The sequence below is a fragment of the Acinonyx jubatus genome, chromosome B2, assembly GCF_027475565.1.
Source record: "Acinonyx jubatus isolate Ajub_Pintada_27869175 chromosome B2, VMU_Ajub_asm_v1.0, whole genome shotgun sequence".
Lineage (NCBI taxonomy): Eukaryota > Metazoa > Chordata > Mammalia > Carnivora > Felidae > Acinonyx > Acinonyx jubatus.
Genome location: NC_069385.1, coordinates 20303254 through 20318564, shown reverse-complemented (window position 1 = coordinate 20318564; position 15311 = coordinate 20303254). Strand labels below are relative to the sequence as shown.

The following is a 15311-nucleotide window of genomic DNA, read 5'->3' as shown; positions in this document are numbered from 1 at the left end:
TTAATCATTATCACTATCATTTCCTAAGTACCCTTATGTAATCTTGGTTTATATATAATAATTGCTTCCACCCTTTATAACTTTGAAATCTGAAATGGATGAGACTAAGAAGGAAATAGGGCTACACAAGGAGGAGGTTTTAAGTCACATCAGTAAGATCATCTGAAAGTAGATATTTGTGTGGTTATAGCCTTCTTGGGGTTAGGATCCCTTTTTTGGTTGCGTGTGTGTGAGTGTGTGTGTGTGTGTGTGTGTGTGTGTGTGTGTGTGTGTGTGATTCATGTAGCATCTATGACAACTTCTTGTTCATAGATTGCATATATTAGTTGAAATACACTGACCTTGCATAAAGTAGGAATTGTCTCAGACTAGTGTGGCTGTGAGGAAAAGATACTCTTTATTTGTCTTAGGGAAGGAGTTAAGAGATTTGTGGGCATTTTCTGTACCCAAACTTCCTAAAACATTTTATTTACTTTATTACATTGCCCTTCCTTATTTATTTTTTTTTCTGGACCATAAATTCATCCCCCAAAGTTTATATATTAATACTTTACTTTTTACTGGTTCTTGTTTCCGGCTGCACATTGGACTCACTGGGGAAGCTTTAAAACCTATAGATGCCTGACCTCCTCTGCAGAGATTCTGATGAAGTCTGGAAAGCAGACACTGGTGTTCGTACCCATGTGTGCAAGGCCTTTCCAAAGGATGAAGTGTCTGGAGGCAGAAAGAGAAAATGGCAGAGAATGGGTCTGGCTCTGGAAATATAGAGGGTGAGCCTGTTTTGGTATTATCTGGTATCACCTGTTCCATCATTCCTCCAATACTCACTCTGTAGCCCTGGGTCTGCTTGCCATCCTTGAGCACATGACAAAAGGATGCCCCTTCATCGACGCATTGGGGTTAGGACTTTCCTTTGGCTAGGATCTATTTCCCTCCAATCTTTTAGTGGCTGGCCACTTCTTTTCACCCAGGACTTAGTTCAAATGTCATTTCCTCAGGAAGGCCTTTTCCCTCTAACTTACCACTCTTCTTCTCTCACTTTCTATCCTATAGTTTTATTTTATTTACTGTATGCCATTTACAACCATCAGTAATTATTTAATTTATGCAATTGCTTACATAGTTATTATGAGTCTCACCTACTGACAAGACACTGCTGTATTTCCAAAGCCTAAACCAGTGCCTGGCACCCAAAGGGCTTACAATAGATATTTTTGAATATCTGTTTGTTCTATTTTTGATTTTTGATTTTTTTGATTTTTTGTGAGAGAGAGAGCGAGGAAGTCTGTGAGTGGGGGGAGAGGGGCAGAGGGAGGGAGAGAGAATCTTAAGCAGGCTCCACACTCAGTGTGGAGCCCAAGTTGAAGCTCGATCTCACGACCATAAGATCATGACCTGAGCTGAAATTGAGAGTCAGATGCTCAACCAACTGAGTCACCCAGGTGCCTGTTTTGAATATATGTTTGTAGCAAGAGTAACAACTATATGTGCAGATGTTGCTAACTCACTCTGGTACTGCTTCTCCTGGATTTAGTAAGATTCAATTCAACATAGTTCTCAATCATTCATAGTTAACCTCAAGATTTTTTTTCCATATTCCTTATTTAAAAAATGATTTTTGGTGTATAGCAGTTGAAGAAATGAGGCTCAAAAGGGTTAAGCAATTTCTATTTGTCCTTTTGGTCTTTCATTCATTTGCTAAAAAATATTTATTGAGAATCTAGAATGTAAGAAGCAAGATTCAGGTTTTTCCCAACATGTGTCCAGCACTTGGATCTTGTGCTATACTTGGTTATAATATGCTTTTCAAGATATATTTTCTTTTTTTCTAAATTTTTAAAAAAGCTTATTTATTTTGAGAGAGAGAGAGAACACGAGCCGGGGAGGGATGGAGGGAGAGAGAGAGAATTCCAAGCAGGCTCCACACTGTTAGCACAGAGCCCGATGTGGGGCTCAAACTCACAAACCGTGAGATCATGACCTGAGCCAAAACCAAGAGTTGGATGCTCAACCAACTGAGCCACCCAGGTACCCCTCGATATATATTTTCTGAATTTAATTTAACATAGGCTTTAAAAGAGATAGACAAGTACTTTTTATAAGGCTATATAAGACAGGTGTAGGTGGAATAATTATAATGTAGATCATAGGGTAGAATTAGAATTATTCTTTAGTAAAAGGGATTTCAGATCACCAATGGCCTAATTTCAGGGATGAGGAAGTTGAAATCCAGAGAGGATAATAGTTTGTTTTCCATGAATGCTTGTAGGATGAACAAAGAACTGACACAGAGTGGTGTTCAAGTGATTCCTCTGTGGCACAGGAGACATCAGATCCAAGCTCTCAGTCCGGAGCTCTTTTGTCCCCGCCAGTGATCCCAAAATATGTGTGATTAGAACCACCTGGGGATGTTGCTACATGCTGCGGATGGTGTCAGGGACTTACATTTTTACCATCCCTCTCCCCCATGTAATTCTGTTGCACAGCCAGATTTGGGGACCACTGGGTATACTATATTTTTAACACATGAATGCCCGTAACTGTAGAGATGAGGAGGTTCCACATAATGTATGGAGAGTCACATTTATAGGACTTTCAAAAAAACTGTTCTGTTTTTTGCTTAGCTGCACAGTATCAGTCGTTGAGTTAAATCTCAATAAACTAAAGACTTGCCTCTGACATTTGATTAACTTCAAGTTATTGAGTGTGAGGGATATAAAAATGAGTAAGACATGCTTCTTAATATAGACTCTTTAAATCCTGCTTAAATAGAAGGAAATAAGTCAAAGAATCCTAGGATTCCCTTGAATTTTAAATCATCATGATTTGTCTGGCTGCTGGCGAAATGTCTTGTACCTTATAAAGTGCATAGGGATGCCTAATTTGTTCTGATTTATTGTTAAATGAAAGTAGCAGCTTTTTAGTTGCTTAAGCTTTTTACTTTACTACTGTGGAATTATCTACCAGATTATAAGTACCCAAAGTGCTCTTTCATTATTTATATTTTATGGGTAATTAGAGGAAGAAACGAGAAGGAAGCACCATATTTTGTGCATCCCATATTTTCAGATTGAGCAGTAATATAATAGACTTAATTATATTATAGGTGTAATAATCGCATAACATATAATTTTTTATGGAGGTAAAATATCTATAGCAAACACTAGCCAGTTTTCAGTTTCTATGCCTCATATTTTATCTTAAGGTATCTGTAAAGAATATTGGGTCTGAGATGTTTCATGTCACAAGTTATAGAAATTCATTTCTCATATTTATGGGAAGGAAAGAGGCAAAGAAAGATTCCTGAGACAGTCACGAGACTCCAAGAAGCACTAGGAAATTCAGTGTATACTGGGGTGCCGTATTTGTTTTTGTATTTGTTTTTTAATGATCTACAGTAAATGTTTCATAGCAAGTAGGGCAAGGATTCAACTACCTGACAGGGAATATGTGAATATTTTTTTTTTCCCTCAGAGGCTTACTGGAACTGGGGAGTTGAAGGAGAGAGGGGTCTGGGTCATTTTTGGTGTCACCCACCAACAGCTGTCTCCCTTGTCTGCTAAGGCAAGGAAGATGTGTGGGTTAGTGTGGAAGGCAAAGGACAGGGCAAGGGTGATTGTGGTGGGTGGGTGAGTAGGGAGAACCGAGCACAGGCTACATTGGGATGGGGAGGAACAGACTTACTCGCCTTGGGTCTGGGCTGTTTCCAATATAGATAGGAGCCTGACTATCCTATTTATGGTGCATTCCTGGAGACCAGTATACTGCCTGGCACATATCAGCTGTTTTTTTAAAAACATGTCAAATGGGTATATATATAAATAGCTGTATGATTATGCTGGCTATTTTGAAGAGGCTGAGATTTAATAAAAAGGAGTAGGGAGACTGAGATTACTTTCTTGGTTCTAGCATCGTACCTTGCACATAGCTGGCACATAAGGAAGTTTGTGGGCAGGCTGCTAACGTTCGTGTTGAGATCAGCATTATAGATTTTTAAAAAATGTTTATTTGTTTTAAGAGACAGAGAGAGCATGCGTGAGTGGGGAGGGGCAGAGAGAGAGGGAGAGAGAGAATCTCAAGCAGCCTCTGCACTGACAGCACTGAGCCTGATGATGGACTCTATCCCACAAACCGTGAGATCATGACCTAAGCTGAAATCAGGAGTCATACACTCAATTGACTGAGCCACGTAGGTGCCTCAGCATTACAGATTTTAACAATTTAAATGTGTTAGAATGAACTGAGAACACTGATTTTTTAAAAAAAATTTTTAGAAAAGTGTGCTTCTGTTTTCATTTTTGATTTTTTTATTATCTCTGGGAAAGAGAACTCATTTCACTCAAAATTGGAGTTGCTCCAAAATCATGATTCCCAGCCCCTACCATATTAACTTGCTTATCCCTTCTTTTCTACACACCGACATTTGCATTGAAACTCTCAGTACAAACCCAGTGGTCTATCACGGGGTGGTATGTGTTTATCTTTGTGGGAACAGAATTTAAGGGTTTGATGCTTATTTTCTGACAGTGTGTAGGCAGCACCTAGAGCAATACATGATTCCCCTTAGCGGCTGTAAAAACAGGTAATCTTTGGTTTTGCATTGGTAGAAAAAAGGAAATAAAAATGATTGTCAACAAAGATGGGAACAAAATTGTAGTGAAATCACTTGGGGGAAATGGAAGCAGGATTGCCAGTGGTGAAACAAATGCCCGCTTACCCTGTTTAGTGAATTTTTATGATTTTTATTTATAGACACATGTTCATTAAGTAAAAAAGGCAAAACATTTGAATTCAATCATTAAATTGATTTGAAGGGAAGAAGTTAGATTAATCAGTGGGAAAAACCTTCCCACAGATTCATTAGTTATTAACATATTTACTGTTTATATGAATTCAGTCTCACTGAAAATTTTCAAACAATAGGTTGCTATTAATTCGTCCATTGCCCACTCCCCCCACATCCCAGCTAGCTTTCATGTGTATAAAGATTAGTGTCAGATTAGAATTCCTGTGTCTCATCTTTGAGACATATTGGATAAATTGATACATTTGGAATGTGATGTCTTCTATAAAATTAGTTACTATTTATTTATTTATTTATTTATTTATTTATTTTAAAAAAGTGTCTTGCACAGCAGCAGGGACCACAAACCCTAATGTCTACAGGGGACAGAGAGATGAGGATAGAAAGGTGAGGCTCACTTTACGGGAACCTGAGGGGACAGGAGAGCAGGGGCAACCCCATCTTTAGCCAACTGCAGCTGTGGGAGAATGTGGGCCTCTCTTATTTCAAGAAAAATTAAAAAAAAAAAGTGTTTTTTTATACACTGTGTAGACCAAACAAAGCCTAGCTGGTTGCCAGTTTGTGACCACTGCTCTCCGCTCTCAATAATCAGGTGGTGAACGAGGGGCACATCCTTCAGGACCAGATACCTTGGGTTCTAATTCAGCGAGAGCTAGATATGGGGCCTTGGGCAAGTCAGTCTCATTTTTAAAATTATAGATTTGGGCCAAATGATGTGGAATTTAGTGTCTTTTCAAGTCTTACAAGGTCTATGCTTTCATAAGGAGGAAGAGCTGATCTTCACATCCACTACCATTCTCATTTTCACTGTGATTTACGCAATTTCCCCAAATATTTGAAATCTGCCTATTATTGGCCTCTTTGAGAGTTGTTTATGAACATTTGTTGAAACTGACCAGCGAAAATACTGTCAACTTGTCTCTGAGTCCAAGCAAATTGTTAACAGAGTTGCAGAACTTGGCTATCTCCTGCTATAGTAAACATATTAATAAGCTCTCACCAGAAGAACTGCGAACAGATGCAGTTCTTGAAAACACAGTGTCCTTGTCACATTTACTTGTCTGTTTCTCCTAGTGAGGCAAGACTTGCTTGTGGTATCCTAGTAAATACTTTCCTTTTTGTCATAACCAGATCATAGTTCATGAATTTGGAAACATCATTGTAACCAGTATCTTAAATGTGCAAATCCAAGTTCTAAGGGAAGATACACAATGACAAAATGACAAGGTTTTTTTTTTTTTTTCCCATTCTGTCACAATTGTATTATCCAATTCCTTGGAGCCAGATCTAAGAATAATACATTGCCTTTGTAGCCGCTTTTCCACGTGGAACTTTAGGTGCTTTAAATACAATAAATGTATCCATACACATCTTCCCTGGTCAACTGAGAACAATTCCCACTTCAGTGAAACAATGTAGGCATAATATAAAGCACCTCTGTCTTTGCTGATAACTAGCCCGGTGACCTTGAAAATTGTGTACCTTTCTGAATTTCCGTTTCTTCACCGATAAAAACCCTGTTGACTATATTTGCATTCATAGAGGTGTGAGGATCACAAGGAAGCAATTAGATGTGAAAGTACTTTACAGAACATAAAGTGTGGCCCGGTCTGTGAGATAACATGCTAATCAATCACTTACTGCATTCACGCGTGAAGAATGGAGGTACAAAGTGAATAAAGCAGCTCGTTTTGCCCACTGCAGCTGTAATTCTTTAGGATTTGGAACTGGCACCCCACTTACACCTCTGCTTCCCTTCACTTAAAACCATCTCTCATGTTTCAGCAGTATAATTAACTTGTATCACTGGATGAATGGAATCAAACTTGGAATCTCCAAGAAAAAAGAATTTCTCTGGTCCTTGAAGGACCTTAAAAACAATCCTTTGGCTTTACTCTTTAAAAAGAGTTATATGTTTAATCTCTGCTCTCTTTCCTTCTCTTTGGACTTCTTCCAGTTTTTCCACATTAAGTGTTAGAATTGAAGAACTTGAGTGATTGTAATGGCACCTACAGAATTATTTAGAGAACACATTGTCACTTCTGTCCACTTAATCTTACATAATCAGCAGTTTACTGTGTGTCAACCTAGTTTCAATATCTACGATCTAAAATGGTGGCGTGATATTCAAATACTGGATATAGTAGATTTTCCTTCATTTTAAGTATTCAGGATGTTTCTGGTCTGTTTTGTTTTTCTTTTTCCCCAAATACATCCAGTAGTGTGTGGATCCCCAGCAAAGTGCACAAAAGCCCTGATTTGTAGCTTTTGCTGATTTCTGCGGTGTAAATTCTACCACCATATTTGGCTTAAAGGTCATGATTTTATGTCCCTGAACATGGTGCTGGGAAAAGATAATGCCTGACTGGATCGTACGAGCCAGCATGAGCAGCCCAGCCCATAACTACACAGCACTATGATGATCATGTTAGTCAACGTGGAAAAGAAAAACTCTAAGCGTGTTTTTATCATTGACTTATTATTTACAAGCTATACTTAATATTTATATAATATTTCATGCAGTGAATATGGTATATTTATTATGCATATATCTATATAATAGTTTTCATATTTCTAAAACAGGATGAAATAACTATATTACTATATTTCAAGATTAATTTTTTATTTGACTTTTTTCTTTAGTTGCAAAAGTTATTTATACTGACCAGTCTTCAATATTTTTGTAAATAATTTAGCATTATATCTTTAAAATATTCAAAAGCTTACTTCAGTTATGTTTTATCATTCATTTCCCCATGAGGTGGTTTGTTCTTTCTTCATCTCATAGTGTACATCATGAAGTGATTTTTCTGCAGAAAAGGTATTTTGGTATCATAGTTTCTGAGGTGTCACATGTCAGAGTCCCCTAAACCTCTGGATGCTGCCTCATTGTCTTTTGGTAAATATTGTTACAAGAGAAAGAAAAGTCTTTGGAAATACCAATTTTATTCCCTTTCAAGGTGAATTTATTTTCTTGCAGCCTAGAGTTTGTAGCCTTCTTTATCTTTGAGGCAACAATAAAACTTACGAGTAGGTATCTAGGTTGTCAAAGGACAACTTTTTGTGTGTAACCTTGTAAATTCTCTCAGTTTCCAAGCCTTCCACTAGTTGGTTTTTACTCTTCCATTTGTAATCATTTCCATGGCCACACTGTCTTAAACTTGCGATTCTATGTCTCGTTCTGCACATAAATTTTTTTAAAATTAATTTATTTATTTTTGAGAGAGAGGCAAAATGAGAGCAGGAGAGGGGCAGAGAGAGAGGGAGAGAGAATCCCAAGCAGGCTCCTCACTGTCAGCACAGAACCCTATGCAGGGCTCAATCCCATTAACCATGAGATCATGGCCTGAGCAGAAACCTGGAGTCTGACACTTAACTGAGTCAGCCACTCAGGGGCCCCCTGCATATAACTTTTAACTTCGGTGTTGTATTTTTTTCTTTTCTAATTTTTTTAGTCTTAATATTTAAGTTTGTCCACTGCATCACTAATGCAGTTTTCCACTTTGCCTGTTCACGGGTCCATTGCTCTTTTTTTCCCTCCAATGTGATATTTTTTGATATGTTACTCTATTTTTAACAGAAACGATGTCATTGTAGGGATGCCTGGGTAGCTCAGTCAGTTAAGTCTCTGACTATTTGCTTTTGGCTCAGGTCACGATCTTGCAGTTTGTGAGTTCTGAGTTCAAGTTCCACTTCGGGCTCCACGCTGTCAGCTTGGGATTCTCTCTCCCTTTCTCTCTGCCCCTCCCCGCTCATACACATGCATACTCTCTCTCTCTCTCTTTCTCTCTGTCTCTCAAAAATCAATAAATAAACTTAAAAGAAAAGAAAAGAAAAATAAATGATGTCATTTTAAAGATCTCTTTATGAACGTCAAGTAGATTTCTAAATTTCTGAAATTGCCTTATATTTCCTCAAAAAAACTATTTTTGAGGCTCCCCACTCCCTACCCTGACTTTAGAGAGTCGTTACGTTTTTTCTGTGCTACTAATTTTCTTTTATGGACCCATGATGGCTGTTTTGCCCATTGCCCATCTTTGAGTGGGGCGAAGTCTGGCCAGGACTGGCAGGCCAAGGCAACCTATGGGAATGACTTTCCTTAGAGCCTCCATTGTCTGCTCCTCTGCCAGCAACCTCTGCTCACAGCCTGAGATTGGAGGGCAGGCTGACTTCAGGCCACTTGGCAAGCCTGTAGCACGAAGTGTCAGCAGAACAGACACTCAACAAACACCAGGTTCTCCTTTTACTTGTGAAAAGACTGGTCAGAATTCAGGTTGAAGAGAGAAATCTTCGATATAGGCGAACAGACCTCAGATTGTTCCTTCTATTGCTTCCTAACCCAGTCCCATCCATTTGAGAGTTGTAGAAATGTACAAAAAGAAGATCATTTTCTTTGTGTTAATTGGTTTCCAAACTTATTAAAGCTTTTTTTTTTCTTAATTTGGATATTTTCTTGGACATTTTAGTGGTGACTTGGGGAGGGAGTTTTTTGTTCCTTTTATTTTCCTCAGTATTCCGTCTACATCGAAAAAAATCATTGCATCTTGTTTTTTTTTTTTTTTTTTTTGGTTTTCTATTCATCATATTTTACTTACTCAGTTCCACACACACAATGAAGCCAGATGAGTTTTGTAGCTATATTTTAAGCTTTTATTTTAGCATGGCCACTATTTATAGGCTGCAAGATACATTATTCCATGTATCAATGTTATGGATCCTTACTGTTCCTCTTATGTTGCACACTGAGGTCAAGGACAGTCATACACACCACACTGGAATAACTTCAGGTCCTGTATCAATAGGATAGGAGTTAATAATACTTAAATCCATTGTACATTCAAATAGTCAACAGATTATATATGCCAATTAAGAGATGCAATATTCCAGAAATATAAGCAGTCCAGAAACCATTTCTGCATTATTTTGAATTCACATGGATTAAAGCTTTTTCTTTGGCTTCATATTTGCACAATTGCAGTTTCACCTAAACTAACATGCAAATTTGCTTGGGTTCTCTAAGAACATACCAATTGCCTAGATTAGCATATTGGTTCAAAAGCAAAAAAAAAAAACAAAAAACAAAACAAAAACCCAGGATATAAAAGTCAAAATGGATCATTCTCAAAATGGATACTCTGTAGATAGTTAACAATTGGCAAGTTTTCCCCAGGAATTTTTAAGAGTTCTTAGTGTGATATACATGTGTGCACATGTGTGTGTATATGTTTGTCTGTACTGAAGGTGTGATTATTATGAAAATGGTATTACAGTTAATTAATACAATGAGAATTGTAGTTATATTTTTTCCTTAGTGTCAGATTGAATTATAAAGTTGTTGCATGGTTTTCATCTTAATTCATTAAGCCTATTTTTATGAATTAATTTCATTTAAAACTCTGATTAATAAATACATTAAAAAATATGTAAACTCTGCAATTCTATACTAATGTTCTATTCAAGCTTTCTCCATTTTCAGAAAATATTCAAACACAGGACGTTTATGTCCAAATTCATTTGAATTATTTTTTGCTAAAATGTGGCACTTCCCTTGATTCTCAGTGTATAATATCTGTTCTACTTCCTTGATCCACTAATTTTTAATTTCTCTCTACTCTCCCCACCAGACACACATACACACACACACACACACACACACACACACACACACGGAAACAAAAAAAGAGGGGTCAGACCTGTCCTCTTTATTTTTTTTCTTTTTAATGATGTATGCGCAATGATCCTGGTATGTGCAGATTGTTTTTTTTTTTTTTTTTTTTTTTTGGCACTTAACTACACTTAAAAAGCCATCAATATGTAAGTACTGGATGGTAGTTTGCACAGTGTTTTACCTTATTAAAGATGGTTGCCAAAGTTGTTAGTTTGTTTTAAAGTTCTGGAATTGTTATCTTGTTTAATACCTTTTTAACATTTTATTTTAAAACTATTTTAATATAAAAAGTATGCTAAATCACTCTTTAAACCTGTGTCATCTAGGAAAAGCATCTTCCAGTTCTGTACACTTTTTCAATCCCCCAAATATTTATTATTTATTTATTTATTTATTTATTTATTTATAATTTGAGAGAGAAAGAGAAAACACAAGCATCTGGAGAGGGACAAAGGGACAGAGAGAGAGAAAGACAGAGACAGAGAGAGAGAGGGAGAGAGAGAGACAGAGAGAGAGAGAGGGAGAGAGAGAGAATCTTAAGCAAGCACATGCTCAGAACTGATGCAGGGCTGGATCCCAGGACCTTGGGATCACGACCTGAACCAAAATCAAGAGTTAGATTCTCAAACTGACTAAGCCACCCAGGCACCTCCAGAACTTAAAAGAATTTTTTTTAATGTTTATTTATTTTTTAGAGACAGAGAGAGAGACAAGAGTGTGAGCAGGGGAGGGGTAGAGAGAGAAGGAGACACAGAATCGGAAGCAGGCTCCAGACTCTGAGCTGTTAGGACAGAGCCCGACATGGGGCTTAAACTCACGACCCTAAGATCATGACCTGAGCTGAAGTTGGACATTTAACAGACTGAGCCACCTAGGCGCCCCCCAAACTACTATTTTAAATGCAGAAGAGAACCTTCTTAGTGTGAGTCCTGTAAACAATATGTTCAAAATTTTCTCAATTATTAGCTTCTTTATTAACTTTCAGGGTTGGTTTTAGAGGAAAATGTACCGATTCTGTGCTGGCTTTTACTCAGCCTGTCTGTGAACCACATTGAGATCTAACTTCACTCACTGTCCTAAAGTCAAGTAATGAGGCAGCCCTGCACAGGGGTGAAAAGCAGAGTTTCTGGAGCCAGGCTGCCTCTGGTCCAAATGTGGACTCTTCCAATTATTGGACAAGTTCTTTAACCTCTCTGTGCTTTCATTTCCTTATCTGTCAAGTGGGGCTAATAATCATCTTACCTCAGGGTAATTAAGTGACAATTAAATGAAATCAGGCCTGGCCTACAGTGGTAGAAACAGTGAGATACTGTATGTAAATTATGTAGCAAAAAAGGACATGTATTGACTTATGCTGCTGGGCATGGTCTCTTCAATTTTGTGAGCAAGAGAAGAGGTAGAGTCTTCCGCTCCTGATCCACATGAAATGAGCTTCCCAAAGTTAAGAAAGCGGTAGTTCAGGTAGAAGAAGGCAGAAGAAATGTTGGGCAAGTAGAAGCAACTGGTGTCCACGCTACATGGGGAAAGGTTGTAAGAATCATAAAGGACAAGAGGCAAGAATGGCAGTCCTCATGATCACAAGTACTGTTCTATGAAAGTAGGATTAGTCCTGCTCCATGTAGATACAGAGGCTGAGAATAGGGCATATGGAGAGGAGTTGCAGGACGTCAGATTCCTCTAATTCAAGGGGAACAAACAAACCAGAATTCTGAAATGGAATTAAAGTATGGTAGGGCTGTGGGATGCCTGTTGCTGATGAAGACTTTTAAACAGAGGTCTACAGAGAAAGGTAGCGTATGTTTTCACTCTTATGTGGATCCTGAGAAACTTAACAGAAGACCATGAGGGAAGGGATGGAAAGAGGGAGGGAGCCAAACCATAAGAGACTCTTAAAAACTGAGAATAAACTGAGGGTTGATGGGGGGATGGGAGGAAGGGGAAAGTGGGTGATGGGCATGGAGGAGAGCACTTGTTGGGATGAGCACTGGGTGTTGTATGGAAACCAATTTGACAATAAATTGCATATAAAAAAATAAAATCACTCGCTAAAGAAAAGGTTATATGTAATAATAGACAAGGAGGGAGAGATACCAGTAAATATGTCTGATTCTATGACTCCTACAAATGTGGGATATATAGGGGACCCTCTCAGATCTTTGAGGCATTGCTCTGCTAATCATGATTGTCTGGCACTCAGTCCTCCAAATTTCTAATGAAAAATGTTGGCATTTTTATTCAACATTTGATTTCCCTGAGCTATAGTTTGGATGTGATTTTATTTTTGTCTTTCATATTTAACTACATATGGTCTGATGAATGCTCATTAATGCTTGCCGGAAACAGGGAGAATCCAGAAACATTGCTAATTATCACAAAGCCCATTGTGCCTAATAAAGGCAAGTGGACTAGAGAACTAGTAAGTTTTTGGCATGACACCTTTGATTCTGGCATTAGTACATTTTATGGAGAGAACAATTTGATTTATTAATGGATCTCATGTTAGTGAAATAATTATATTTACTCATCAGCAATGAGAAAAAATTCCTTACAGAGAGTAAAATATGAATTGGAAAGTTGGTTGTGTGTTTACTGCTCACATATATGTTCAGTATGATACATGCCTTAAATCTTCCATGGGAGTAGGCAGTGTGTAAATTAAATGTGTGTGTCACTTTAGACATATTTCAGCCACTATTGTTGTAACAAGGTCTATTTTTTAAAATTTATTTTTAATGTTTTATTTATTTTTAAGACAGAGAAAGACAGAGCATGAGTGGGGATGGGGCAGAGAGAGAGGGAGACACAGAATCTGAAGTAGGCTCCAGGCTCTGAGCTGTCAGCACAGAGCCCGGCACGGGGCTCGAACTCATGAACCGCGAGATCATGACCTGAGCTGAAGTCGGACGCTCAATGGACTGAGCCACCCAGGCGCCCCAAGGTCTATTTTATTTCTATCTGGTTATACTTTGATTATAATTTAGAGAGTTGATTATCAAACATATAAATTTTGGACGTGTTTAAAATTTATTCGCATGTGATAGGAAAGAATAATAAAATAACTATTATGATTATCCAAGCAGAAAAGAGTTAAATGAACTAAAATAAAATAAAGAAGTAAAAAAAAAGTAAAATAAAAAAAGAGTTAAGGGGCAGTTGGGTGGCTCAGTTGGTTAAGTGTCCGACTTTGGCTTAGGTCATAATCTCGGGGTTCTTGAGTTGGAGCCCCACATGGGGCTTTATGTTGGCCCATGCGAATCCTGCTTCAGATTCTCTGTCTCCCTCTCTCCCTGCCTCTCCCCCCGTCAAAAGAAAACAAACAAACATATGAATAAATAAACAAACATAAAAAAATAAAAGTTTGGCCCCTGGGTGGCTCAGTTAAGCGTTGGACTTTTGGCTCGGGTCCATGATCTCGTGGTTCGGGAGTTCGAGCCCCACTTTGGGCTCAGAGCCTGGACCTGCTTCGGATTCTGTCTCCCTCTCTCTCTGCCCCTCCCCTACTCATTCCCTCTCTCTCTCTGTCTCTCTGTCTCTCTCTTTCTGTCTGTTTCTCTCTCTCAAAAAATAGAATAAACATTAAAAAAGAATTTAAAAAAGAATTAAGTAATCAAACACGATCCTTAGTAAAGTTATTTAAAATCATCCTAAACTATTTAAATTATTTCAAAATAGGTTATAATTAACCTATCTACCACAAGCTCTTTTTATAAAAGCAAAAGCTTAGGGTAAGGATTAGGTTTAGATTCTCCTTTTTTATAAAAGCCAAGTTAAATCTTAAAACAAAACAAACAAACAAAAACCAACCAGGATTCCGAAGATGAAAGAAATCCCATCAGTGACTCAGCAAGTAATTCTTAAAGGGCTGTTACAAGTCAGCTCCCCAAACTTTACATGTTTATGTTATGATATGATAAAATGAAAATGACACATGCCTTTTATAATTCTAATGATAGGGAAATGATCTGATTTTATTTCTTATTTTCACTGGTTTCGTTTTGTTCAACTCTAAACATGTTATTCCAGGGTTTGAAGGGAAAAGTCATAAAGTTCTTTGCATTTTAAAAGGTGGCTTATAGTTTCCCTGCAAAACAACTCTTGATTATTGGCAATAATTGGCAAGGTTCATGGCAATATGTAATTTAAATACCGTAAAATCTCCGAATAACTCTGTTTAGACTTTGTGATATGATAAAGGATGTCATGGCATCCATTTTTTGTATTTTTTTCTTTCTCATCCTGAATTAAAATTGAAATCTATTTGTAAGATAGGGAGGGAAGTCCCAGGGATGTGGCAAGTCATGAGGAATGCCTATTTGGAATTAAAATTGAGGCTGTAGCTAATCTAAAAAATGGATAATCAGATAATCATTAAATGATCCATCTTGGCAAACACAAGTGCTGTGAACCCATGGTACAGCACACCTAGTTGAGTGTAATATCAAAAGAGGACTGTCTATATCATCCAAATCAGCACAAACAGGAAGTAGTAAGGGCAAATAATTGGCTTGAATATCTTGGGATTCTAATTCTATTTTGTGATTATAATTCCTTACCTGAACAAAATATGGTTTTTACCTACTAGCACTTTCTAATTAAAAAAAACCTTACTTATGTAATCCAACAATCCTTGAACATCAGTTGATAATATGTATTTTTTAAAACTGCATTTTGAAAATGTGGCCAGTTTCTTTAAAATTTTTAATATGAAATTCATGTTTGAGATTGGCTGTGGATTCCTCAGCTTCTACGTGTTTTTTATGAGGGCTCTAAATTTCTAATAGCCTTTAAACTATTGAACTGATGGCCTCTCTATATCAGTGGGCCCCTAATATCAAAATC

General features: G+C 37.5%; 1 protein-coding gene across 4 annotated transcripts in view; it reads left to right on the top strand.

The window, feature by feature from the left end:
- GRM1 (glutamate metabotropic receptor 1) overlaps positions 1-15311 on the top strand; it is a 449767-nt gene that overhangs the window by 67081 nt on the left and 367375 nt on the right. The gene's annotated exons all lie outside the window — the stretch shown is intronic.